Raw genomic sequence first — 27,906 nt, forward strand, 5'->3', positions numbered from 1 at the left:
CCCATTAAATAGATTGCAGCAGTGCTGACATGTGCAGGTACTCTCCCCTTAAATAGATAGCAGCAGTGCTGAGATGTGCAGGTACTCTCCCATTAAATCGATTGCAGCAGTGGTGAGATGTGCAGGTACTATCCCATTAAATAGATTGCAGCAGTGCTGAGATGTGCAGGTACTCTCCTATTAAATATATTGCAGCAGTGCTGAGATGTGATGGTACTCTCCCATTAAATATATTGCAGCAGTGCTGAGATGTGATGGTACTCTCCCATTAAATGTATTGCAGCAGTGTTGACAGGTACTCTCCTATTAAATATATTGCAGCAGTGCTGAGATGTGATGGTACTCTCCCCTTAAATAGATTGCAGCAGTGCTGAGATGTGCAGGTACTATCCCATTAAATAGATTGCAGCAGTGCTGAGATGTGCAGGTACTATCCCCTTAAATAGATTGCAGCAGTGCTGAGATGTGCAGGTACTATCCCATTAAATAGATTGCAGCAGTGCTGAGATGTGCAGGTACCCTCCCCTTAAATAGATTGCAGCAATGCTGAGATGTGCAGGTACTATCCCATTAAATAGATTGCAGCAGTGCTGAGATGTGCAGGTACCCTCCCCTTAAATAGATTGCAGCAATGCTGAGATGTGCAGGTACTATCCCATTAAATAGATTGCAGCAGTGCTGAGATGTGCAGGCACTCTCCCCTTAAATAGATTGCAGCAGTGCTGAGATGTGCAGGTACTATCCCATTAAATAGATTGCAGCAGTGCTGAGATGTGCAGGTACCATCCTATTAAATAGATTGCAGCAGTGCTGAGATGTGCAGGTACTCTCCCATTAAATATATTGCAGCAGTGCTGAGATGTGCAGGTACTCTCCCATTAAATAGATTGCAGCAGTGCTGACATGTGCAGGTACTCTCCCCTTAAATAGATAGCAGCAGTGCTGAGATGTGCAGGTACTCTCCCATTAAATCGATTGCAGCAGTGGTGAGATGTGCAGGTACTATCCCATTAAATAGATTGCAGCAGTGCTGAGATGTGCAGGTACTCTCCTATTAAATATATTGCAGCAGTGCTGAGATGTGATGGTACTCTCCCATTAAATATATTGCAGCAGTGCTGAGATGTGATGGTACTCTCCCATTAAATGTATTGCAGCAGTGTTGACAGGTACTCTCCTATTAAATATATTGCAGCAGTGCTGAGATGTGATGATACTCTCCCATTAAATAGATTGCAGCAGTGGTGAGATGTGCAGGTACTATCCCATTAAATAGATTGCAGAAGTGGTGAGAAGTGCAGGTACTCTCCTATTAAATAGATTGCAGCAGTGCTGAGATGTGCAGGTACTCTCCCAATAAATATATTGCAGCAGTGCTGAGATGTGCAGGTACTCTCCGATTAAATAGATTGCAGCAGTGCTGAGATGTGCAGGTACTCTCCCCTTAAATAGATTGCAGCAGTGCTGAGATGTGCAGGTACTCTCCCATTAAATAGATTGCAGCAATGGTGAGATGTGCAGGTACTATCCCATTAAATAGATTGCAGCAGTGCTGAGATGTGCAGGTACTCTCCTATTAAATAGATTGCAGCAGTGCTGAGATGTGCAGGTACTCTCCCATTGAATATATTGCAGCAGTGCTGGGATGTGCAGGTACTCTCCTATTAAATAGATTGCAGCAGTGCTGAGATGTGCAGGTACTCTCCCCTTAAATAGATTGCAGCAGTGCTGAGATATGCAGGTACTTTCCCATTGATTATATTGCAGAAGTGGTGCGAAGTGCAGGTACTCTCCCAATAAATAGATTGCAGCAGTGCTGAGATGTGCAGGTACTCTCCCTTTGAATATATTGCAGCAGTGGTGAGATGTGCAGGTACTCTCCCATTAAATAGATTGCAGCAGTGCTGAGATGTGCAGGTACTCTCCCATTAAATAGATTGCAGCAGTGGGGAGAAGTGCAGGTACTCTCCTAATAAATAGATTGCAGCAGTGCTGAAATGTGCAGGTACTCTTCCATTAAATAGATTTTAGCAGTGCTGAGATGTGCAGGTACTCTCCCCTTAAATAGATTGCAGCAGTGCTGAGATGTGCAGGTACTCTCCCATTAAATAGATTGCAGCAGTGGTGAGATGTGCAGGTACTATCCCATTAAATAGATTGCAGCAGTGCTGAGATGTGCAGGTACTCTCAGATTAAATAGATTGCAGCAGTGCTGAGATGTGCAGGTACTCTCCCATTGAATATATTGCAGCAGTGGTGAGAAGTGCAGGTACTCTCCCCTTAAATAGATTGCAGCAGTGCTGAGATGTGCAAGTACTCTCCCATTAAATAGATTGCAGCAGTGCTGAGATGTGCAGGTACTCTCCCCTTAAATAGATTGCAGCAGTGGGGAGAAGTGCAGGTAGTATCCCATTAAATAGATTGCAGCAGTGCTGAGATGTGCAGGTACTCTCCTATTAAATAGATTGCAGCAGTGCTGAGATGTGCAGGTACTCTCCCATTGAATATATTGCAGCAGTGCTGGAATGTGCAGGTACTCTCCTATTAAATAGATTGCAGCAGTGCTGAGATGTGCAGGTACTCTCCCCTTAAATAGATTGCAGCAGTGCTGAGATATGCAGGTACTTTCCCATTGATTATATTGCAGAAGTGGTGAGAAGTGCAGGTACTCTCCCTTTGAATATATTGCAGCAGTGGTGAGATGTGCAGGTACTCTCCCTTTGAATATATTGCAGCAGTGGTGAGATGTGCAGGTACTCTCCCATTAAATAGATTGCAGCAGTGCTGAGATGTGCAGGTACTCTCCCATTAAATAGATTGCAGCAGTGGGGAGAAGTGCAGGTACTCTCCTAATAAATAGATTGCAGCAGTGCTGAGATGTGCAGGTACTCTCCCAGTAAATAGATTGCAGCAGTGCTGAGATGTGCAGGTACTCTCCCTTTAAATAGATGGCAGCAGTGCTGAGATGTGCAGGTACTCTCCCATTAAATAGATTGCAGCAGTGGTGAGATGTGCAGGTACTATCCCATTAAATAGATTGCAGCAGTGCTGAGATGTGCAGGTACTCTCAGATTAAATAGATTGCAGCAGTGCTGAGTTGTGCAGGTACTCTCCCATTGAATATATTGCAGCAGTGGTGAGAAGTGCAGGTACTCTCCCCTTAAATAGATTGCAGCAGTGCTGAGATGTGCAGGTACTCTCCCCTTAAATAGATAGCAGCAGTGCTGAGATGTGCAGGTACTCTCCCATTAAATAGATTGCAGCAGTGCTGAGATGTGCAGGTACTCTCCCCTTAAATAGATTGCAGCAGTGGGGAGAAGTGCAGGTAGTCTCCTATTAAGTAGATTGCAGCAGTGCTGAGAAGTGCAGGTACTCTCCCCTTAAATAGATTGCAGCAGTGCTGAGATGTGCAGGTACTCTCCCATTAAATAGATTGCAGCAGTGCTGAGATGTGCAGGTACTCTCCCCTTAAATAGATTGCAGCAGTGCTGAGATGTGCAGGTACTATCCCATTAAATAGATTGCAGAAGTGGTGAGAAGTGCAGGTACTCTCCCATTAAATAGATTTCAGCAGTGCTGAGATGTGCAGGTACTCTCCCATTAAATAGATTGCAGCAGTGCTGAGATGTGCAGGTACTCTCCCATTAAATAGATTGCAGCAGTGCAGAGATGTACAGGTACTCTCCCATTAAATAGATTGCAGCAGTGCTGAGATGTGCAGGTACTCTCCCCTTAAATAGATTGCAGCAGTGCTGAGATGTGCAGGTACTCTCCCATTAAATAGATTGCAGCAGTGCTGAGATGTGCAGGTACTCTCCGTTTCAAATTAAAGAAATTAAGGTAATAAGGGCTTCATTTATGGCATTGTGGCGTAGGACAGCGCAGCACGTAACCTTGCTGTGCTGCCATACGCCAAAGTGAAAGGGCAGGTAAGCACTGTATTTATACAATACTGTGCATTCCTATCCTTTCTCCCTGAGCTGGCCCTGTTTTGGCAGCCTAGCGCCAGCGAAGGCACCCTTGCACCATGGGGTGCCTCCTTTGCAGGCAGGATTGGGGCACCTACCTGCACAAAACAGCCCTAAGAGGTGTGTTCCTCTTTTTATGTGTGCTGCAGAAACAAGGCGAAATTAACATGTTTCTCCTCGTTACGCTTCACCTCGGAAGACGTAAGGATGTTGGGCTTCCTAGGTTTACATGATTTTGTAAATCTGGGACAGCATCAAAATCCATGGGTGTTGCGTGGAAAACCCCACGCATGGAACATCTTACTCATGATCTATACGGCCGCTCAAAGCCACGCAGGGTGGCTATGTGTGGCTTCATAGACCTGACACAGAGCCCTGCGTCACTTTACACTTTATGTATTGCACTTACTTACGGCTCATAAATAAACCCCGGAGTATCGGCTAGCCCACTCGCAGCATTGGTGTGGCACGGTAGCCCTCAAACTGGCTAGAGCAGTTACTGGTGTGATTTTGTGTTTGACTGGAGAGTGTGGATTTTGGCATGCCCCATGTGGAAGAGATTGGTGTGGAGTATGACAAGTGGTCTGATCCAGTCGGGTCACGAGCATGGTACATACATGACATCAATTCAGTTTCTGGGGAGGCTCCTGGTGTTTAGAGCCAAAAAAGGCTTAATTCAGCGTTCCCCTGCCTAAATGTACCTCCACTTCAAAGTCAACGAGGAAAGACATTTCCCAAATGATATTTTTTTAAATCTCTCCCTTTCCAGTTTCAAATGTTGCCATCTCTGATGCTGATGGCAGGCACGGTCACGCGTGGAGGGTACGTGAGTGGGCGTGCAGCATTTCAGTCATAATAGTTCATCTCTGAGTCGTGGGATGGGGGTTGTTTTCACTACTGTGTGTATTACTTGCCCTTTCCATCTGAAGTCAGGGTCTCTGGATTCACAAAGAGTGAAGTATTTGCAACAGAAACTAGGGGGCATATTTACAAGCTGACGATAAAAAATCATCGCTGCTTTTGTGGCCGTTTTCGGCCGAAAAGCGGCGATAATTTTAGCGCATGATTAGCAAGGCCACGCTAACGTGTGAAACCTTGCTTTAGCGTCAGGATTCCTAACGCCCAGCTTTGCATCTCTAATGAGATGCAAAGCAGGCGTTCCTGCCCTGACATTTCTCCTATCATCAGGCACCACGCTATGAAGCATAGCGGCAAGAAAAGTAGCGATAACCCCTGTTATCGCTACTTTCCTTACGCCTGCTTCAGGACTGACTTAGCCATGATATCCTATGGAAGGTGGATATCATGGCTAAGTTTGTGGGGCCCTATCAGCAAGCTAATGCCACATTGCATGAGAATATCGCTGGGTTTCCAGCGATAATCTCACGTTAGGCAGTTAGCGTGAGGATTTTTATCGCTGAGGAGATAAGCGTTGCTAATAGCACGCTATCTCAGCGATAAAAATCCTCGTTACCCGGCGATAATTATCCTTACGCTATGAGCGCTGAGCGATAATTATCGCTGGTTGTTGCTGATATGCCCCTAAAATTGTAGGACTGTGTATCGACACCAACAGTATCGAGGACGTAATTTCGAGGGGCAACGTAGCAAAAGGTGAGTGCATATAGGGAAGTACAGATTTACTATCCCTTACTCCACATCTACATACCTTGAAGATATATGTAGCACGCAGGCAGAGGCGCAACTAGAGCCAACTTTCGGGGGGGGGCTGAGCAAAAATTTCGGGGGGGGCTGAACTTTAAGCAATAGGCAGAGTGGAGCTGCAGGGGCTCTTAGAAGGGGTGAAACAACAGCGAGGCCTCATTAACATGCAAATGGTCTTTTAATTTTTTAAAGACCTGTGAACTGCTCGGGTGCGGCTGCTTTTTTGCCCGGGAAGGTGTCTCATCCCGGGCTGCCACACACGACGGGGGGGGCTGAAGCCCTGTGAGTCCAATGGGTGTTGCGCGCCTGCACGCAGGTACATATCTGTGGTGTTAGGTAAAGAAAATCTAGAATTACTTGCCTGTCGATATTCTATTTTCGATAATCTGTCCCCAGTATTCTGTCCCATCGATACTGGAAGTGATGCACCAACACTATGGATTACTGTTCAGAGTAAATCCCAAACATGCAAAGAAAAGGAGCGCACGTGAGTCATTTTTCCGCAAAGAACAAGAGAGAACGAGCAAAGTTGGAGACCTGAGTCACAAAAAAAGCAGTACATTTGCACCCGTAGATTTACGTCTACCGCCTACACTCGGTGCTTTTGGCATTCACCAACATTCCCAGAAGAGTGCGTGAAGGGCGTGAGGAGCGTGAAGAGCTGTGCCAGGTTTCCAGACGCACCAATGGGATCGATTGTCAGGGGACCCTCCCCTCCAGTTCCGGTTCCCTTGTGTGAAGGTCTGCATGGCGGGAAAGTTCACGCGGGGGAATGCAGCCCGCTGGACAAATGCGCGGTAACACTTTTCCCCACACCCATCCCAAATGTGGAGGAGAGCCGTCCGGCTTTCCATCCTGCAAGTGGGATACTGCAGCTCTAAGCTGAAAAGAAAGAAGGAAAGGTGAATGGAAGGAAGGAGATGAAATGAAGAAAGGAACAGTGAACAGAAGGAAGGAAGAGTGGAAGGAAGGACGTAAAGTCAACTTAAGAAAGGAGGAAGGACATAAAGTCAACTTAAGAAAGGAGGAAGGACGTAAAGTCAACTTAAGAAAGGAGGAAGGACATAAAGTCAATGGAAGGAAGGAGGAAGGACGTAAAGTCAACGGAAGGAAGGAAGAGTGAAAGGAAGGACGTAAAGTCTACGGAAGGAAGGAAGACTGAAAGGAAGGACATAAAGTCAATGGAAGGAAGGTAAAGTCAAAGGAGGGAAGGAAGAGTGGAAGGAAGGACGTAAAGTCAACGGAAGGAAGGAGGAGTGAAAGGAAGGACGTAAAGTCTATGGAAGGAAGGTAAAGTCAATGGAGGGAAGGAAGAGTGGAAGGAAAGAAGGTAACGTCAACAGAAGGAAGCTAGAGTGAAAGGAAGGACGTAAAGTCAACGGAAGGAAGGAAGAGTGAAAGGAAGGACGTAAAGTCAACGGAAGGAAGGAAGAGTGAAAGGAAGGAAGTAAAGTCAACGGAAGGAAGGAAGACTGAAAGGAAGGACGTAAAGTCAATGGAAGGAAGGAAGAGTGAAAGGAAGGACGTAAAGTCTATGGAAGGAAGGTAGAGTCAGTGGAGGAAAGAAAGAGTGGAAGAAAAGAAGGTAAAGTCAACAGAAGGAAGGAAGACTGAAAGGAAGGACGTAAAGTCAACGGAAGAAAGGTAAAGTCAATGGAGGGAAGGAAGAGTGAAAGGAAGGAAGTAAAGTCAACGGAACGAAGGAAGACTGAAAGGAAGGACGTAAAGTTAAGAAAGACTGAAAGGAAGGACGTAAAGTCAACGGAAGGAAGGAAGAGTGAAAGGAAGGACGTAAAGTCTATGGAAGGAAGGTAGAGTCAGTGGAGGAAAGAAAGAGTGGAAGGACAGAAGGTAAAGTCAACAGAAGGAAGGAAGACTGAAAGGAAGGACGTAAAGTCAACGGAAGAAAGGTAAAGTCAATGGAGGGAAGGAAGAGTGGAAGGACAGAAGGTAAAGTCAACGGAAGGAAGGAGGAGTGAAAGGAAGGACGTAAAGTCTATGGAAGGAAGGTAAAGTCAATGGAGGGAAGGAAGAGTGGAAGGAAAGAAGGTAACGTCAACAGAAGGAAGCTAGAGTGAAAGGAAGGACGTAAAGTCAACGGAAGGAAGGAAGAGTGAAAGGAAGGACGTAAAGTCAACGGAAGGAAGGAAGAGTGAAAGGAAGGAAGTAAAGTCAACGGAAGGAAGGAAGACTGAAAGGAAGGACGTAAAGTCAATGGAAGGAAGGAAGAGTGAAAGGAAGGACGTAAAGTCTATGGAAGGAAGGTAGAGTCAGTGGAGGAAAGAAAGAGTGGAAGAAAAGAAGGTAAAGTCAACAGAAGGAAGGAAGACTGAAAGGAAGGACGTAAAGTCAACGGAAGAAAGGTAAAGTCAATGGAGGGAAGGAAGAGTGAAAGGAAGGAAGTAAAGTCAACGGAACGAAGGAAGACTGAAAGGAAGGACGTAAAGTTAAGAAAGACTGAAAGGAAGGACGTAAAGTCAACGGAAGGAAGGAAGAGTGAAAGGAAGGACGTAAAGTCTATGGAAGGAAGGTAGAGTCAGTGGAGGAAAGAAAGAGTGGAAGGACAGAAGGTAAAGTCAACAGAAGGAAGGAAGACTGAAAGGAAGGACGTAAAGTCAACGGAAGAAAGGTAAAGTCAATGGAGGGAAGGAAGAGTGGAAGGAAGGTAAAGTAAACGGAAGGAAGGAATGATGAATGGAAGGAAGAGTGAAAGGAAGGAAGGAAATGCGAATGGAAGGACTGAATGGTCAAAGGAAGGAAGGATGAACAGATGGAAGAAAGGATGAATGAAAGGAAGGAGATGAAATAAAAAAGGAAAGGTGAACAGAAGGCAGTAATAGTGAAAGGAAGGAATGTAAAGTCAATGGAAGGAAGAGTGAAAGGAAAGAAGATAAAGTCAATGGAGTGAAGGAAAAGTGAAAGGAAGGGATGGTGAATGCAAGGAAGAATGGAAGGAAGGGAGGAAATGTGAATGGAAGGACTGAATGGTGAAAGAAAGGGAGGAAGGATGAACAGATGGAAGGAAGGGGGAATGAAAGGAAGGAGATGAAGAAAGAAAAGGTGGGTAGTAGGCAGGAAGAGTGACAGGAAGGAAGGCAAAGTCAATGGAAGGATGGAAGAGTGTAAGGAAGGGAAGGTGAACAAAAGGTAGAAAGACTGGAAGAAGGGAAAGGTGAATGGAAGGAAGGAAGGAAAAATGGAAGGAAAGAATAGTGAACAGATGGAAGGTTGAACGGGTGGAATGAATAGTCAACAGTAGGAAGGAAAGGTGAGCAGAGGGACGGAATAGTGAACGGAAGGAAGGAAAGATGAACAGAAGAAAGATTGCAAGGAAAGTTCAACGGAAAGAAATAATGGTGAACAGATGGAAGGGTGAATGGGTGGAAATAATAGTGAACAGAAAGAAGGAAAGGTGAGCGGATGGAAGAAATGGTGAGCTGAAGGAAGGCACGGCGAAGGGAAGGGCGAATGAAAGGAAGGAAGGAAAGGTGCATGGAAGGAAGGAAGAGTGGAAGGAACGACTTGTGAACTGATGGAAGGGTGAACGGGTGGAAGGAATAGTGAACAAAAGAAAGGAAAGGTGAGCGGAAGGAAGGAAAGATGAACGGATAGAACAGTGGAAGGAAAGAATAGCGAATGGAAGTAAGGGTGAACAGATGGAAAAAGAGGTGACGAAAAGAAGGACATGGTGAACAGAAGGAAGGAAAAGTATATGGAAAGAAGGGTGGAAGGAAGGAAAGAAATGTGCAAGGAATGAAGGAATGGTGAAGAGAGGGAAGAGTGAAAGGATGACTGTACAGGCGGGTGAAGGGATGAACAAACCAAGCGTGTGCCTGCTTTGCAAGCTCAAGGCAGGCAGAGGGCGCCACAACTGTTTGGTATATGCCACCCTGCCAAGACGTGGAGGTTCCCTGTGGGACAAGGGGTGGCCAGTCCAGGCATCTCATTAGAGCTCTGGAATCCTGGCAGCTGCTGTGTGGTCCTGGGGGCCCCTGGAGAGGCCCAGGGCCCGGGAACGTCAAACACAGACCAGCTGCCCCAGCAGCCCAGCGCTGGTCTCTGTTTCTACCTGTTTCATTTAGAACATTCTACCCTCGGGAGTGGAATGGGCCAGTGACACTACAGCCCGCTGTCTCGGGCAACACCCGTCGCGGCTGTAATGGTTGTTAAAGCCCCTCTCTCTCTGATAATGATGTGCTTATGCGAGTTGTGCATGGGTGGTCGCCTGTGTGAAGATTGTCCTCCAGGGAGGTGGGCTGTCATGCTCAGAAGGCAGCGGCGATGCCAGCGCCATGTATGGGCCTCTTAGGTCAGACGCAAACGCTGCTAGCACACACGTGCAGTTGTGACACACGTGCTGTTTCACACCATCCGCAGCACACTTCCTGTTCCACCCAAGCCTTCTTCAAGCACAAATTGTCAGTTCACTGAGAGCAAACTAGAAATTACACAAAATACGGTAAACCAGTGATCTGTATTTACTTAAAATATGCTTGCTTAATACAAATTTTTCAGTGCCCTCGTGATAGGCGGTAGAACTGGGGGCGATGCAACCTCCAAAATGACAAGGCCAGAGTTTAGAAGGTGAATGAGCAATAAAGATGCCTTTAAATTGTGTTTTTATCTGGTAACATGTGCTGTGCATTCAAAGATAGAGGTCAAAGGTCAGTCAATACCTTCTGGCAAATGGTCGCTTATTCTTTTAACATGGAGGTTGGTGTTTTCTTGCTCTGGCTGCAGGCTGAGATGATTTTGTTAAAAAAATTATGTGTCAATCCTGCAGAGGCAGAAAAAGTGCGAAAGGAAAGGCTGTATAATGTGGCTTTTTATAAATGTAAATACATGTAAATGAACTGTACAATTGTCTCTGAATATATCAGCAGTCCGGAAAGCAGAAATAAAGCACTTTTTTTGTAATTCTGAAGAGTGAGAGAAACAATGATTTTAACAGGATCAAAGCAAACCAAGACACACTTATTAAGCAAAAGCCGATTTCCACAAATTATCCTTTGCGCGCCTTTTATCAGTAGCACTGTCTGTCTGTGCAAATTAAGTGTCCATTTCAATGGAAAGTGTGCTGTCCGTGCATGACAGTGCACTGCCACACCAAGCTTTAGTGATACGTTTGTGAAAATGTGCTCCCAGAGCCCCGCCAGCTCCATACTGCGCCCTGACCGCTGCACACCTTTGCTTCACGTGCTCTTTCTGTGACACTTGCATTCTCACAGTCCCTCTGACTTCAAACGCGATGGCAGCACCAGCGCCCCAGTGCGCTCCAGCACAGCCTGTGTGGGTGTAAAGAGCCCTTAACCATCCGGCCTCTCATCAGCCCAGGGAGTCACCCCCAGTTCCCCTGCAGGGCCCTCCCTTTCCAAGGCCCTCTCAGCGTCCAGAGGTCACGTGGGCTAAATTCAACAGGCAGTGGTAGAGCAAGTGTGTCAACGCCCAAGTGCCAGACAGGAAATACACCCCTTAGCTACAGTTTGAAATGTAAAATACAGCAACAATCAGGGATCATTGGGCCCCTTAGGGCTCTGGGCCCCGGTGCCACTGCACCTCCTGTGCTCATGGAAGCCACTTGTCACAGGTGCACCATGTAGCTCGCACTCAGCCCTGGGAGTGGGTGGGGGCACCCCCTCACCACGTCTGCTCCAATGAGCCAAGGGTGGGAGGGGTCTGGGGTTTATGTGAACACACCTCGTCCTGCAGGATGCTGAAGTGGTACCCAGACCCTAAGCCTGCTGGTCTGTGAGTGTGTGAAGCAGCACCCTCACAATGCTGGTCTGTGAGTGTGTGAAGCGTCAGCCTCACAATGCTGGTCTGTGAGTGTGAAGCTGTGTCCTGAGAACACTGGTCTGGGATGGTGTGTAAGGCACATCAGTCCACAGTAGGCTTGTCTGTGAGTGTGAAGTGGTACCCTCTCACTGCTGGTCTGTGAGTGTGTGACGCAGAACCCTCACAATGCTGGTCTGTGATGGGGTGCAAGGCACATCAGTCCACAGTAGGCTTGTCTGTGAGTGTGTGAAGTGGCACCCTCTCACTGCTGGTCTGTGAGTGTGTGACGCAGAACCCTCACAATGCTGGTCTGTGATGGGGTGCAAGGCACATCAGTCCACAGTAGGCTTGTCTGTGAGTGTGTGAAGTGGTACCCTCTCACTGCTGGTCTGTGAGTGTGTGAAGCGTCAGCCTCACAATGCTGGTCTGTGAGTGTGAAGCTGTGTCCTGAGAACACTGGTCTGTGATGGTGTGCAAGGCACATCAGTCCACAGTAGGCTTGTCTGTGAGTGTGTGAAGTGGTACCCTCTCACTGCTGGTCTGTGAGTGTGTGAAGCAGCACCCTCACAATGCTGGTCTGTGATGGGGTGCAAGGCACATCAGTCCACGGTAGGCTTGTCTGTGAGTATGTGAAGTGGCACCCTCACAATGCTGGTCTGTGACTGTGTAAAGCGGCACCCTCACAATGCTGGTCTGTGAGTGTGTGAAGCGGCACCCTCACAATGCTGGTCTGTGAGTGTGTGAAGCAGCACCCTCCCAATGCTGGTCTGTGACTGTGTAAAGCGGCACCCTCACAATGCTGGTCTGTGAGTGTGTGAAGCGGCACCCTCACAATGCTGGTCTGTGAGTGTGTGAAGTGTCACCCTCACAATGCTGATCTGTGAGTGTGTGAATTGTCACCCTCACAATGCTGATCTGTGAGTGTGTGAAGTGGCACCCTCACAATGCTGGTCTGTGATGTGGTGCAAGGCACATCAGTCCACGTTAGACTTGTCTGTGAGTGTGTGAAGCGGTACCCTCTCACTGCTGGTCTTTGAGTGTGTGAATCGGCACCCTCACAATGCTGGTCTGTGAGTGTGTGAAGTGGCAGCCTCACAATGCTGGTCTGTGACTGTGAAGCTGTGTCCTGAGCAGCAGTGTCCATGCAGGTAACAGCGGTGGGGCAGTGGGGCCAAGTAAGGGGGGATTTCGAGGGACAAAGCTGAGGAAGAATTAAACAAATAATAAATTTTCCCTCAGCATTGTCCCTCGGAATCCTCCCTTACTCCGCCTCACCGCTGTTACCTGCACAGACCGCGGCTGGTCCTGAGAAGACTGGTCTGTGATGGTGTGTAAGGCACATCAGTCCAAGATAGGCTGGTCTGTGAGTGTGTGAAGCAGCACCCTCCCAATGCTGGTCTGTGACTGTGTAAAGCGGCACCCTCACAATGCTGGTCTGTGACTGTGAAGCGGCACCCTCACAATGCTGGTCTGTGACTGTGAAGCGGCACCCTCACAATGCTGGTCTGTGACTGTGTGAAGTGGGACCCTCTCTCTGCTTGTCTGTGAGTGTTTGAAGCAGCAGCCTCTTAATGCTGGTCTGTGAATGTGAAGCAATTTCCTCAGAACACTGGTCTGTGATGGTGTGAAGAAGGCACATCAGCCCTGGGTAGGCTGGTCTGTGAGTGTGTGAAGCGGCACCCTCACACTGCTGGTCTGTGACTGTTTGAAGCGGCACCCTCACAATGCTGGTCGATGAGTGTGTGAAGCGGTACCCTCAAACTGCTGGTCTGTGACTGTGTGAAGCGGCAACCTCACACTGCTGGTCTGTGACTGTGTGAAGCGGCACCCTCACACTGCTGGTCTGTGACTGTGTGAAGCGGCACCCTCACAATGCTGGTCCGTGACCGTGAGTGTGTGAAGTGGCACCCTCACACTGCTGATCTGTGACTGTGTGAAGCGGCACCCTCACACTGCTCGTCTGTGACTGTGTGAAGCAGCACCCTCACAGTGCTGGTCTGTGACTGCGCAGCTGTATCCTGAGAACACTGGTCTGTGATGGTGTGAAAGGCACATCAGCCCTCGGTCAGCCTGTGACTGTGTGAAGTGGGACCCCAGCCCTCCGTGGGCTGGTCTGTGAGTGTTTAAAGCGGGACCCTCTCACTGACGGTCTCTGATGGTGTGAAGTGGCTCTACCTCCACAGGGAGGCTGGTCTGTGATGGTGTAAAGTGGTTCTACCTCCCTCCGATGCTGGTCTGTGATTACATGAAGTGGTGACCCATGCCTGGGTATAACTGGCCTTTAATGCTTTAAAGTGGTACGTCATCACTCAGGATGCTGGTCTGTGATAGCGAGGGGGGTACCTCATCCCTCAAGAAGCTTGCATGTGATGGTGAGGAGGGGACTTCATCCCATGGGAAGCTGGCCTGTGACGGTGAAGATGCTGGTCTGTGATGGTGAGGAGGGTACCCCATCCTCCAGTAAGCTAGCCTGTGATGATGAGGAGGGTACCACATCTCATGGGAAGCTCGCCTGTGATGATGAGGAGGGTACCTCATCCAATGGGAAGGTGGGCTGTGACGGTGAAGATCCTGGTCTGTGATGGTGAGGAACGGTACCTCATCCCTCAAGAAGCTGGCCTGTGATAGTGAGGAGTGGTACTTCACCCACTCTGAATGCTGGCCTGTGAGGGTGAAGATGCTGGCCTGCGATACGCCCTCTATCAATAACTCCCCCATTTCCTCCTTTTCTCCCCACGAGTCCGGAGCTGCCCTCCGTGCCCCTCTTGTCGTCGTGTCCAGTTGCCATGGTGACGCGGATGGGGATGACGAGCTGTCAGGTTGCTGAGGCAGGGAAGATGCGGAAGCCATTAGGTGTCTGTGCGTGGGGACTGGGGGCGGGGCGTTCCCTCTTTGTTTACGTCTCTCTAATGGATATTAAACGGACCGATGCCTTTTCTATACTCCTCCAGCTGTGCCCCCCCCCCTCCACCTCCCCCCTTCCTTCCAGTACAGGAAGGGGCGGGGGTGCAGCGGGGGGAACCTTTGTGTACAGATGTTCTGTGGGACATGACGCAGATTTTTATAATCACGAAACCCGTCTAGGAGCCAGACAGAGATGGTGGGGGGTGCGCTGCGGCTCATGGTAGAGCTGTGTGCTCATGGTACAGCTGTGTGCTGCGTCTCCTGGTAAGAGTTGGGTGCTCATAATAGATATGTGTGCGCATGGTAGACCTGTGTGCTCATATTTAGAGCTGTGTGCTCAAGAGCTGTGTGCTCAAGGTAGAGCTGTGTGCTGCGTCTCCTGGGAGAGCTGTGTGCTCATGGTAGAGCTGTGTGCTCATATTTAGAGCTGTGTGCTCAAGAAAGAGCTGTGTGCTCATGGTAGAGCTGTGTACTCATGGTAGAGCTGTGTGCTGCAGCTCATGAAAGGTGTGTTCATAGTAGAGTTGTGTGCTCATGGTAGAGCTGTGTGCATTGCTTTATGGTAGAGCTGTGTGCTCATATTTAGAGCTGTGTGCTCATGGTAGATCTGTGTGCTCAAGGTAGAGCTGTGTGCTGCGTCTCCTGGGAGAGCTGTGTGCTCATGGTAGAGCTGTGTACTCATGGTAGACCCGTGGGCTGCAGCTCATGAAAGGTGTGTTCATAGTAGAGTTGTGTGCTCATGGTAGAGCTGTGTGCTGTGCCTTATGGTAGAGCGGTGTGCTGCAGCTCATGATAACACTGTGTGCTGCCGGCCCATGGTAGAACTGTGTGCTCATGGTAGAGCTGTGTTCTGTGGCTAATGGCAGAGCTGTATGTTCATATTAGAGCTGTATGCACATGATAAAGCTGTATGCTGCGACTCATGGTAGACCTGTGTTCATAGTAAAGATGTGTGCTCATAGTAGAGCTGTATGCACATGATAAAGCTGTATGCTGCGGTTCATGGTAGACCTGTGTTCATAGTAGAGCTGTGTGCTCATTGTAGGGATATGTGCAGCAGGTCATGAAAGAGCTGTGTGCTCATGGTAGAAGTGGGTGCTGCCAGTTCATGGAAGAGCTGTGTGTGCATGTTGGAGCTGTGTGCGCATGGAAGAGCTGTGTGCTTCCGGCTCATGGTAGAGCTGTGTGCTGCTGGCTCATAGATGAGCTGTGTCACAAAGGCTCTTGGTAGAGCTGTGTGCTTCCGGCTCATGGTGGAGCTGTGTGCTGCTTGTTCATGGGTGAGCTGTTACGCATAGGATCATGGTAAAGCTCTGTGTTGCCGGCTCATTTTGGAGCTGTGTGCGCATAGAAGATGTTCATGGGTCTTCTCCTGATATCTCCTATAGGCTCATGAAAGACAGTGCTGTGTTCTGCTACCTTCCATGGCAGTGCTGCTTCTTATTAGCTTCAGGTGGTGTGCGTGCTGCCGGCTCATGCATTCACGGCAGTGCTGTTTGTTATCAGCTTCAGGTGCTGTGTGTGCTGCCGGCTCGTGCCTCCATGGCAGTGCTGTTTGTTATCAGCTTCAGGTGCTGTGTGCGCTGCCGGCTCATGCATTCACGGCAGTGCTGTTTGTTATCAGCTTCAGGTGCTGTGCGCGCTGCCGGGTCATGCAATCACGGCAGTGCTGTTTGTTTTCAGCTTCAGGTTCTGGTGTGCACTGCCGGCTCATTCCTCCATGGCAGTGCTGTTTGTTATCAGCTTCAGGTGCTGTGTGCGCTGCCGGCTCATGCCTCCATGGCAGTGCTGTTTGTTATCAGCTTCAGGTGCTGTGTGCGCTGCCGGCTCATGCCTCCATGGCAGTGCTGTTTGTTATCAGCTTCAGGTGGTGTGCGTGCTGCCGGCTCATGCATTCACGGCAGTGCTGTTTGTTATCAGCTTCAGGTGCTGTGTGCACTGCCGGCTCATTCCTCCATGGCAGTGCTGTTTGTTATCAGCTTCAGGTACTGTGTGCGCTGCCGGCTCGTGCCTCAATGGCAGTGCTGTTTGTTATCAGCTTCAGGTGCTGTGCGCGTTGCCTGGTCATGCAATCACGGCAGTGCTGTTTGTTATCAGCTTCAGGTGCTGTGTGGGCTGCCGGCTCATGCCTCCATGGCAGTGCTGTTTGTTATCAGCTTCAGGTGCTGTGTGCGCTGCCGGCTCATGCCTCCATGGCAGTGCTGTTTGTTATCAGCTTCAGGTGCTGTGTGCGCTGCCGGCTCATGCCTCCATGGCAGTGCTGTTTGTTATCAGCTTCAGGTGGTGTGCGCTGCCGGCTCATGCTCCCATGACAGTGCTGCTTGTAATCAGCTTCAGGTGCTGTGTGTGCTGCTGGCTCATGCTCCCATGACAGTGCTGCTTGTTATCAGCTTCAGGTGGTGTGTGTGCTGCCGGCTCATGCCTCCATGGCAGTGCTGTTTGTTATCAGCTTCAGGTGCTGTGTGCACTGCCGGCTCATGCCTCCATGGCAGTGCTGTTTGTTATCAGCTTCAGGAGGTGTGCGCTGCCAGCTCATGCTCCCATGACAGTGCTGCTTGTTATCAGCTTCAGGTGCTGTGTGTGCTGCTGGCTCATGCTCCCATGACAGTGCTGCTTGTTATCAGCTTCAGGTGGTGCACGTGTGCTGCCGGCTCATGCCTCCATGGCAGTGCTGCTTGTTATCAGCTTCAGGTGGTGTGTGTGCTGCTGGCTCTTGCTCCCATGAGAGTGCTGTTTGTTATCAGCTTCAGGTGTTGTGTGTGCTGCCGGCTCATGCCTCCATGGCAGTGCTGTTTGTTATCAGCTTCAGGTGCTGTGTGCGCTGCCGGGTCATGCATTCACGGCAGTGCTGTTTGTTATCAGCTTCAGGCGCTGTGTGCGCTGCCGGCTCATGCCTCCATGGCAGTGCTGTTTGTTATCAGCCTCAGGTGCTGTGTGCGCTGCCGGCTCATGCCTCCATGGCAGTGCTGTTTGTTATCAGCTTCAGGTGCTGTGTGTGCTGCCGGCTCATGCCTCAAGGGCAGTGCTGTTTGTTATCAGCTTCAGGTGGTGTGCGCTGCCGGCTCATGCTCCCATGACAGTGTTGCTTGTTATCAGCTTCAGGTGCTGTGTGTGCTGCTGGCTCATGCTCCCATGACAGTGCTGCTTGTTATCAGATTCAGGTGGTGTGTGTGCTGCCGGCTCATGCCTCCATGGCAGTGCTGTTTGTTATCAGCTTCAGGTGCTGTGTGCGCTGCCGGCTCATGCCTCCATGGCAGTGCTGTTTGTTATCAGCTTCAGGTGCTGTGTGCGCTGCCGGCTCATGCCTCCATGGCAGTGCTGTTTGTTATCAGCTTCAGGTGGTGTGCGCTGCCAGCTCATGCCTCCATGGCAGTGCTGTTTGTTATCAGCTTCAGGTGGTGTGCGCTGCCGGCTCATGCGCCCATGACAGTGCTGCTTGTTATCAGCTTCAGGTGCTGTGTGTGCTGCCGGCTCATGCTCCCATGACAGTGCTGCTTGTTATCAGCTTCAGGTGCTGTGTGTGCTGCCGGCTCATGCTCCCATGACAGTGCTGCTTGTTATCAGATTCAGGTGGTGTGTGTGCTGCCGGCTCATGCCTCCATGGCAGTGCTGTTTGTTATCAGCTTCAGGTGCTGTGTGCGCTGCCGGCTCATGCCTCCATGGCAGTGCTGTTTGTTATCAGCTTCAGGTGCTGTGTGCGCTGCCGGCTCATGCCTCCATGGCAGTGCTGTTTGTTATCAGCTTCAGGTGGTGTGCGCTGCCAGCTCATGCCTCCATGGCAGTGCTGTTTGTTATCAGCTTCAGGTGGTGTGCGCTGCCGGCTCATGCGCCCATGACAGTGCTGCTTGTTATCAGCTTCAGGTGCTGTGTGTGCTGCCGGCTCATGCTCCCATGACAGTGCTGGGGAATACTTACTCCTAAAGGGGAGGGGTTTAGGGAGGAGTAAGGATGGGTGAAGAGAGGGTCAGGAAGGGGCTATGGGAGGGGCATACACCCACCCACAGAAGAGCAAGGCAATTGGTCTCCACAAGCTCGACTTCTAAAGTTACTTCTAAAGTTACTACTGCCAAAAAGGGGCAGCAATAGTTGTAAATCTACTGCAGCTCTGAGCTGGAGAATGTCCAGCACCACACATGGCCAACCCTTGGTACTGCAACATCCTCCTGTAGAAAATAATGGAGGCAGGGACTCAAAATTAAGTTAACAATGACGTAACATTTTTAGGTCTCTCCTGAGCCAGCGCGCATGCGCTGCTCTGCAAGGCATTTAGTAAGGACTTTAAACTCTGAACACATGCTTGTGCATGTGCTTTTTTTTCCATGACCCGCTATTGGCCTTTGCATGCGTCTTTCTAAGAAAGACAACATGTCATTGGCCAAAGGCGGGTGCATGTCCCGCCTTCTCTCTCCCCTGCCTCGGGAGCGAGCAGAGGCCCCGCACTGTGCCTGCTGCATTCCTGAAATTCTTTTTCTTTGCAGTGCATGCGCGCACCACTCGCTGTTTTTTTTTTCTTTTCTTCCAGCTCTTCCTTGGTTATCAAGTGAATCTTGCTGCCAGGTGATTGCCACATGTAGTCTCTGGCAATCACTGCCTTTCTCCTCTTCCGCTTTCAAAACTCGCACCTATATCTTGAACAGGCAACGGTGTGTCATTATTTGTTAGGAAATTCTCTGCAAGAAAGAGCGGATTGTTTGCGGTGTTTCTGGTTTCAGCGACAAGATCACACACAGTCATATCACCCTTCACCTTGACATGACCCAGAGGGCACGGCGTGCCCTTGGATCAATGCTGCTGGCCCTTCCTTCTCACTGCTAGCACTGACTCCTATCTGGATAGAGTAGATAACGCATCCCTCAACTCGTTTAACCGAGGAGTGCCCGAGCCCGGGGCAGGGAGGCCGCATGGCTCATGCTGACTTGGGCTGGACATCGCCTGGTGGCAGCCACGCCCCGGAGCTATCTTAACCTGATACCGGGTGCTGCACGGCCGCAGAGCGGGGAGAGCTGCCCTCGCCACGGAGCTCCGCAGGTTCCTGCTCCTGCTGCTGCACTGCTGGGCCCCTGCGGCTGCTGCTCCAGGTAAAAAAAAATCTAGGCCCTTGCTGTCCTTTGACATATCTGCAGGTCGGAATAATCTCTATAAAGAACAATGAGAGAGATAGGGAAAAGAGTGGTGCGTCCGTATCCCCTATAAATATGTCAGTTTTATCAATCGTGGACGAACACAACTATGTGTGGTACGATCTCTGTAAGATAGTGTTTGGGAACCGACTAGGTAAGTTAAAATACCCCTCACACTGCCTCCATGGCAGTGCTGCTTGTTATCAGCTTCAGGTGCTGTGTGTGCTGCTGGCTCATGCTCCCATGACAGTGCTGCTTGTTATCAGCTTCAGGTGGTGTGTGTGCTGCCGGCTCATGCCTCCATGGCAGTGCTGTTTGTTATCAGCTTCAGGTGCTGTGTGCGCTGCCGACTCATGCCTCCATGGCAGTGCTGTTTGTTATCAGCTTCAGGAGGTGTGCGCTGCCAGCTCATGCTCCCATGACAGTGCTGCTTGTTATCAGCTTCAGGTGCTGTGTGTGCTGCTGGCTCATGCTCCCATGACAGTGCTGCTTGTTATCAGCTTCAGGTGGTGCACGTGTGCTGCCGGCTCATGCCTCCATGGCAGTGCTGCTTGTTATCAGCTTCAGGTGGTGTGTGTGCTGCTGGCTCTTGCTCCCATGAGAGTGCTGTTTGTTATCAGCTTCAGGTGTTGTGTGTGCTGCCGGCTCATGCCTCCATGGCAGTGCTGTTTGTTATCAGCTTCAGGTGCTGTGTGCGCTGCCGGGTCATGCATTCACGGCAGTGCTGTTTGTTATCAGCTTCAGGTGCTGTGTGCGCTGCCGGGTCATGCCTCCATGGCAGTGCTGTTTGTTATCAGCCTCAGGTGCTGTGTGCGCTGCCGGCTCATGCCTCCATGGCAGTGCTGTTTGTTATCAGCTTCAGGTGCTGTGTGTGCTGCCGGCTCATGCCTCAAGGGCAGTGCTGTTTGTTATCAGCTTCAGGTGGTGTGCGCTGCCGGCTCATGCTCCCATGACAGTGTTGCTTGTTATCAGCTTCAGGTGCTGTGTGTGCTGCTGGCTCATGCCTCCATGGCAGTGCTGTTTGTTATCAGCTTCAGTCTCCACCTCTGCGTCTACTATCCTTCCTGTGTGGAGAGCTCAGACTCCTCTGCGGAGGTGTCCACACAAGGTATATTCTTTAATAGTAAACGTGGAAGGGACAGAGGGGCGTGGTTGGAAAATGGGGAATACTTACTCCTAAAGGGGAGGGGTTTAGGGAGGAGTAAGGATGGGTGAAGAGAGGGTCAGGAAGGGGCTATGGGAGGGGCATACACCCACCCACAGAAGAGCAAGGCAATTGGTCTCCACAAGCTCGACTTCTAAAGTTACTTCTAAATTTACTACTGCCAAAAAGGGGCAGCAATAGTTGTAAATCTACTGCAGCTCTGAGCTGGAGAATGTCCAGCACCACACATGGCCAACCCTTGGTACTGCAACATCCTCCTGTAGAAAATAATGGAAGCAGGGACTCAAAATTAAGTTAACAATGACGTAACATTTTTAGGTCTCTCCTGAGCCAGCGCGCATGCGCTGCTCTGCAAGGCATTTAGTAAGGACTTTAAACTCTGAACACACGCTTGTGCGTGTGCTTTTTTTTCCATGACCCGCTATTGGCCTTTGCATGCGTCTTTCTAAGAAAGACAACATGTCATTGGCCAAAGGCGGGTGCATGTCCCGCCTTCTCTCTCCCCTGCCTCGGGAGCGAGCAGAGGCCCCGCACTGTGCCTGCTGCATTCCTGAAATTCTTTTTCTTTGCAGTGCATGCGCGCACCACTCGCTGTTTTTTTTTTCTTTTCTTCCAGCTCTTCCTTGGTTATCAAGTGAATCTTGCTGCCAGGTGATTGCCACATGTAGTCTCTGGCAATCACTGCCTTTCTCCTCTTCCGCTTTCAAAACTCGCACCTATATCTTGAACAGGCAACGGTGTGTCATTATTTGTTAGGAAATTCTCTGCAAGAAAGAGCGGATTGTTTGCGGTGTTTCTGGTTTCAGCGACAAGATCACACACAGTCATATCACCCTTCACCTTGACATGACCCAGAGGGCACGGCGTGCCCTTGGATCAATGCTGCTGGCCCTTCCTTCTCACTGCTAGCACTGACTCCTATCTGGATAGAGTAGATAACGCATCCCTCAACTCGTTTAACCGAGGAGTGCCCGAGCCCGGGGCAGGGAGGCCGCATGGCTCATGCTGACTTGGGCTGGACATCGCCTGGTGGCAGCCACGCCCCGGAGCTATCTTAACCTGATATCGGGTGCTGCACGGCCGCAGAGCGGGGAGAGCTGCCCTCGCCACGGAGCTCCGCAGGTTCCTGCCCCTGCTGCTGCACTGCTGGGCCCCTGCGGCTGCTGCTCCAGGTAATAAAAAATCTAGGCCCTTGCTATCCTTTGACATATCTGCAGGTCGGAATAATCTCTATAAAGAACAATGAGAGAGCTAGGGAAAAGAGTGGTGCGTCCGTATCCCCTATAAATATGTCAGTTTTATCAATCGTGGACGAACACAACTATGTGTGGTACGATCTCTGTAAGATAGTGTTTGGGAACCGACTAGGTAAATTAAAATACCCCTCACACACCAACCTAGTTGGTGTCATGCTTCATCATCGGGGTCCCAACCGGGTGGCCGAATGCCCCCCGGTTGTGCTACAACGCCTGACTACAGCGGAGCTGGTGTGGTGCAAGAGTGTGATGACGTGAATGCTAAAAATATCTCTGAGAATCCTTGCCGTAGGGAATTTATTGCTGGCGGCTCAGGATATAAATAAAAACAGAATATGTGATGCAACTACGGAAGAAATTATTATCTAACATGGAGCTTTCGTCAGGACCAGTGAAGTAAGTGAGAGGCAAAGTGAAAGGTGCCACGTGATAAGTGGCAGTTTATGTATGTTCTTGTGCTGTCTTGTTTCCTTCCACAGGTATTTTTCGCTGCAGTGTCCGCAACTTCGCAGACACTGGGTCCACACACCTTAGCGAGTGTGTAGGTAAACAACCTTTTTACTATTTTTTTCACTTATCACGTGGCAACTTTCACTTTGCCACTCACTTACTTCACTGGTCCTGACGAAAGCTCCATATTTCCCCATGAGAGCTGAAACATGTAGACCTACAACACCGACAACTAGTAGATAATAATTTCTTCCGTAGTTGCATCACATATCCTGTTTTTATTTATATCCTGAGCCGCCAGCAATAAATTCCCTACGGCAAGGATTCTCAGAGATATTTTTAGCATTCACGTCATAGTTGGGATCGTCCACCATTGATAAAACCGAAATAATCTCTATACTACTTTTTCCCAGGATTGCCTACACTTATAAGATTCCATTTTATGGAAATGACGCTGTGCCCCGTTCTTCCAAATCTATATCTCCAGTATTCGCTCTATATATCTCCTCCTTACCGAAGATCCTTATCCCTCAAATATGTTTTTTATTTGCTCTAGGCCTCCCTGCCCCTGCTTATACCTCAGCACCGCTCCCCCAGTTTATACCCTAATATGTCTACCCCTACTTCTTCCCTAGTACAACCATCCCACCCATTACCCCACAACCTGCTTACACCCACCACCAGGCTCTAGATATACCGAATCGCTACTGTTCCTGCCTGTACCCTAAAGCATTTACCCATGCCAGTACCCCGTACCTGTGTTACAGCTTATGACCTACTGCCTCTGCTCCTGCCGGTACCCTTTTACCGCTAGTGCTGCCTTATACCATAGTACCTTTGCTCTACCCTTACTCTACTACCAGTACCCCTCACACTGCACTACCACCTGCCCCACTACTTATACCCTAGTACCTGTGCCCAGGGCACAAGTCCTAAAAAAAGAAGTGGGGGGACTAACCTAGTTAGGCAGTATGCAAGTGACATCACGACGTGTGACATCACGGCGCATGACATCACGGCACATGACATCACGGTGCATGACATAACATGTTGCATCACAGGAATTAACATCATAGGAAGTGACATCACCAGCCACGACTTTAATACATAGGTGTGATGTAAAGCGTTCTACCAATTTCCTTTGGGATACGTAGCTCTATACAAGAAAAAATAGCGGTACTTGAATTATTTCAGTGCCTCCTCATGGGTAGTAAGCGCTATATAAATTACATTTAGTATTATGTACATACTGGGAGAGACCAACACATCTGACGTTCTTACAGTGCATGAATATCTAGTAAACAGAGCCTGAACAAAGTGAAAAGCTGCCTCTCTTAAGTATATGTGAAGTGCTAATCTTTGTTTCCCCTCTGCTGCATTTGCTTCTAGGTGTGCGGCTCCTGACTGCTCCCAGTCAAGAGACTGGAACAACAAGCATTTGCAATGCAATAGGTCTCGCATTTACGCAAGTTTAAGCAATTGGCATAGTAAATGGCAATGCCTTTTATTTATGTTTTCAAAACCAAAACATTAAAAAGGCATTGTTATTTACAATGCCAATAGCTCAAACCTGTGTAAATGCGAGACCTATTGCATTGCAAATGCTTGTTTTATACTGTTCTTCATTTAAAATAAAGATATCAAATGAATGAACATTAATTTTCATCTTAAAAAAGTGTTTACTATTTTCTTTCATCTTTAAAAAACGTTTAAACTCTACCCTATACTGTACCATAGGGAGCTCTCCGCCGCAGTGGATCAGATCTCTGCCTAAGTGTGATAAGTTACAGGTTTTTACATTTTTAAATTGTGCTCCACCACATGAATTCGGTGGGGGGGTTGTGATGGGGGGCATGTAAGTCTACAGGTTTGAGTAACTATACTCACTCAATGCTAACCCGCAAGAATTCTGAAAACAGTGCTGTTAAATGATGCCATTCACGCCTGAATTCTCTTTGAATTTGGTCATTCATCCATCTATCCATTCATCCATCTATCCATTCTTACTTCTCTCCTTCCTTCACTCCTTCACTCCTTCCTACCACCCCTCCTTCCTATATGATATATGAGACTGCTCTTGCAGAGATGTTCATAACCTTTTTTTGTGTAGATCAGTGAAGCAATCAAAGTCAACAGAACCATGAAACACATGTTAAAGGTTTTATGTTGCACCCATCTGCCTCTACTGTTCATAGCATGGCCAATTTTTCCAATATTCCATATGTTTCCCTGCACCCTTACGGATTCTCGAGTCGCTTCTCAGTATTTCTCCACCTGATATATTTCTCAAAGCCCCACCATAAGTTCCCATGCACTTTCAATGAGTTCTGCCTCACCTTACAATAGTTCTCTGGTACCACACAGCAGTTCTCCTGCACCTTACAATAGTTCTCTGGTACCGTACAGCAGTTCTCCTGCACCTTACAATAGTTCTCTTGTACCGTACAGCAGTTCTCCTTCACCTTACAATAGTTCTTTTGTACCGTGCAGCAGTTCTCCTGCACCTTACAATAGTTCTCTGGTACCGTACAGCAGTTCTCCTGCACCTTACAATAGTTCTCTGGTACCGTACAGCAGTTCTCCTTCACCTTACAATAGTTCTCTTGTACCGTGCAGCAGTTCTCCTTCACCTTACAATAGTTCTCTGGTACCGTACAACAGTTCTCCTGCACCTTACAATAGTTCTCTGGTACTGTACAACAGTTCTCCTGTACCTTACAATAGTTCTCTCGTACCGTACAGCAGTTCTCCTTCACCTTACAATAGTTCTCTCCTACCGTACAGCAGTTCTCCTTCACCTTACAATAGTTCTCTTGTACCGTACAGCAGTTCTCCTTCACCTCACAATAGTTCTCTTGTGCTGTACAGGAGATCTCATTCACCTTACAATAGTTCTCTTGTACCTACAGCAGTTCCCCTTCACCTTAAAATAGTTCTCTTGTACCATACAGCAGTTATCCTTCACCTTATAATAGTTCTCTAGTACAGTACAGCAGTTCTTCTTCACCTTACAATAGTTCGCTTGTACCACACAGCAGTTGTCCTTCACCTTACAATAGTTCTCTTGTACCATACAGCAGTTCTCCTTCACCTTACAATAGTTCTCTTGTACCGTGCAGCAGTTCTCCCTCACCTTACAATAGTTCTCTTGTACCGTACAGCAGTTCTCCTTCACCTTACAATAGTTCTCTTGTACCGTGCAGCAGTTCTCCTGCACCTTACAATAGTTCTCTGGTACCGTACAGCAGTTCTCCTGCACCTTACAATAGTACTCTTGTACCGTGCATCAGTTCTCCTGCACCTTACAATAGTTCTCTGGTACTGTACAACAGATCTCCTGCACCTTACAATAGTTCTCTGGTACCGTGCAGCAGTTCTCCTTCACCTTACAATAGTTCTCTTGTACCGTACAGCAGTTCTCTTTCACCTTACAATAGTTCTCTGGTACGGTACAACAGTTCTCCTGTACCTTACAATAGTTCTCTGGTACGGTACAACAGTTCTCTTTCACCTTACAATAGTTCTCTGGTACCGTACAACAGATCTCCTGCACCATACAATAGTTCTCTTGTACCGTACAGCAGTTCTCCTTCACCTTACAATAGTTCTCTGGTACCGTACAGCAGTTCTCCTTCACCTTACAATAGTTCTCTTGTACCGTACAGTAGTTCTCTTTCACCTTACAATAGTTCTCTGGTACCGTACAACACTTCTCCTGTACCTTACAATAGTTCTCTGGTACCGTACAGCAGTTCCCCTTCACCTTAAAATAGTTCTCTCATACCGCACAGCAGTTATCCTTCACCTTACAATAGTTCTCTAGTACAGTACAGCAGTTCTTCTTCACCTTACAATAGTTCTCTTGTACCACACAGCAGTTGTCCTTCACCTTACAATAGTTCTCTTGTACCGTACAGCAGTTCTCCTTCACCTTACAATAGTTCTCTTGTACCTTACAATAGTTCTCTTGTACCGTACAGCAGTTCTCCTGCACCTTACAATAGTTCTCTTGTACCGTACCCCAGTTCTCCTTCACCTTACAATAGTTCTCTTGTACCGAACAGCAGTTCCCCTTCACCTTACAATAATTCTCTGGTACTGTACAGCAGTTCTCCTTCACCTTACCAATAGTTCTCTTGTACCGTACAGCAGTTCTTCTTCACCTTACAGTAGTTCTCTTGTACTGAACAGCAGTTCTCCCTCACCTTACAATAGTTCTCTGGTACCGTACAGCAGTTGTCATTTACCTTACAATAGTTCTCTTGTACCATACAGCAGTTCTTCTTCACCTTCCAATAGTTCTCTTGTACCGTACAGCAGTTCTCCTTCACCTTCCAATTGTTCTCTGGTAAAGTACAACAGTTCACCTTCACCTTACAATAGTTCTCTGGTGCCATACAGCAGTTCTCCTTCACCTTACAATAGTTCTCTCATACCGCACAGCAGTTCTCCTTCACCTTGCAATAGTTCTCTCAAACCGCACAGCAGTTCTCCTTCACCTTACAATAGTTCTGTTGTACTGTACAGCAGTTCCCCTTCACCTTACAATAGTTCTCTCGTACCGTACAGCAGTTCCCCTTCACCTTACAATAGTTCTCTTGTACCGTACAGCAGTTCTCCTGCACCTTACAATAGTTCTCTTGTACCATACAGCAGTTCTCATTCACCTGTCAATAGTTCTCTTGTACCGTACAGCAGTTCCCCTTCACCTTACAATAGTTCTCTTGTACCGTTCAGCAGTTCCCCTTCACCTTACGATAGTTCTCGTGCACCGTACAGCAGTTCTCCTGCACCTTACAATAGTTCTCTGGTACTGTACAACAGTTCTCCTGTACCTTACAATAGTTCTCTCGTACCGTACAGCAGTTCTCCTTCACCTTACAATAGTTCTCTCCTACCGTACAGCAGTTCTCCTTCACCTTACAATAGTTCTCTTGTACCGTACAGCAGTTCTCCTTCACCTCACAATAGTTCTCTTGTGCTGTACAGGAGATCTCATTCACCTTACAATAGTTCTCTTGTACCTACAGCAGTTCCCCTTCACCTTAAAATAGTTCTCTTGTACCATACAGCAGTTATCCTTCACCTTATAATAGTTCTCTAGTACAGTACAGCAGTTCTTCTTCACCTTACAATAGTTCGCTTGTACCACACAGCAGTTGTCCTTCACCTTACAATAGTTCTCTTGGACCATACAGCAGTTCTCCTTCACCTTACAATAGTTCTCTTGTACCGTGCAGCAGTTCTCCCTCACCTTACAATAGTTCTCTTGTACCGTACAGCAGTTCTCCTTCACCTTACAATAGTTCTCTTGTACCGTGCAGCAGTTCTCCTGCACCTTACAATAGTTCTCTGGTACCGTACAGCAGTTCTCCTGCACCTTACAATAGTACTCTTGTACCGTGCATCAGTTCTCCTGCACCTTACAATAGTTCTCTGGTACTGTACAACAGATCTCCTGCACCTTACAATAGTTCTCTGGTACCGTGCAGCAGTTCTCCTTCACCTTACAATAGTTCTCTTGTACCGTACAGCAGTTCTCTTTCACCTTACAATAGTTCTCTGGTACGGTACAACAGTTCTCCTGTACCTTACAATAGTTC

At 48.4% G+C, this 27,906-nt stretch overlaps 1 protein-coding gene across 3 annotated transcripts in view; it reads left to right on the forward strand.

The window, feature by feature from the left end:
• Nucleotides 1-27,906, forward strand: part of PDZD4 (PDZ domain containing 4) — a 391,499-nt gene that overhangs the window by 277,781 nt on the left and 85,812 nt on the right. The window lies entirely within an intron of this gene.

The sequence above is a fragment of the Triturus cristatus genome, chromosome 10, assembly GCF_964204655.1.
Source record: "Triturus cristatus chromosome 10, aTriCri1.1, whole genome shotgun sequence".
Classification (NCBI taxonomy): domain Eukaryota; kingdom Metazoa; phylum Chordata; class Amphibia; order Caudata; family Salamandridae; genus Triturus; species Triturus cristatus.